Here is a 475-nt window from a genome sequence, read left to right on the forward strand (position 1 = left end):
GCTGTGGGCGGGCGCGCAGAACCAAGACGCAGGCGCGGCGGCGCAGTTTAAAGGGCCAGCCTCCCGCTTCCGGTGCGTTGCCAGGAGCGACGGCGACGCCCAGAGGGGACAGCGGTCCAGCGCGCACCTGTCAGAGCCGCAGAAACACACTCGGGGTCATCTGGAGGAGCGCTCGGCTTCTGTGGACGTCTGCGGAGGGCTTCAGCGGTGACCGGGCGAGTGCGGGGAAGTACTACGTGTCTGGACTACGTGCTAGTAGGCCCTTCCTTCTCTGAGGGCGGCCCTCTGTGATACGTGCTCAGCAGTCGTTTCTACATCATGCATCTATTCGAAAGAAGTGGAAGACTGCCGAAGGTCAGGAAAAGAGCCCTGGTTTGAGGTCAAAGAAAGGGCTCCGACCCACTCCCCAGTGCGGGCGGCAGACTCGGACTTTCTGCGCTCCCGAGCCGCTGTGCGACTCCTGCTGTAACCCGAA

Source organism: Fukomys damarensis, unplaced genomic scaffold, assembly GCF_012274545.1.
Source record: "Fukomys damarensis isolate Sample0158 unplaced genomic scaffold, DMR_v1.0_HiC HiC_scaffold_36, whole genome shotgun sequence".
Taxonomy (NCBI): domain Eukaryota; kingdom Metazoa; phylum Chordata; class Mammalia; order Rodentia; family Bathyergidae; genus Fukomys; species Fukomys damarensis.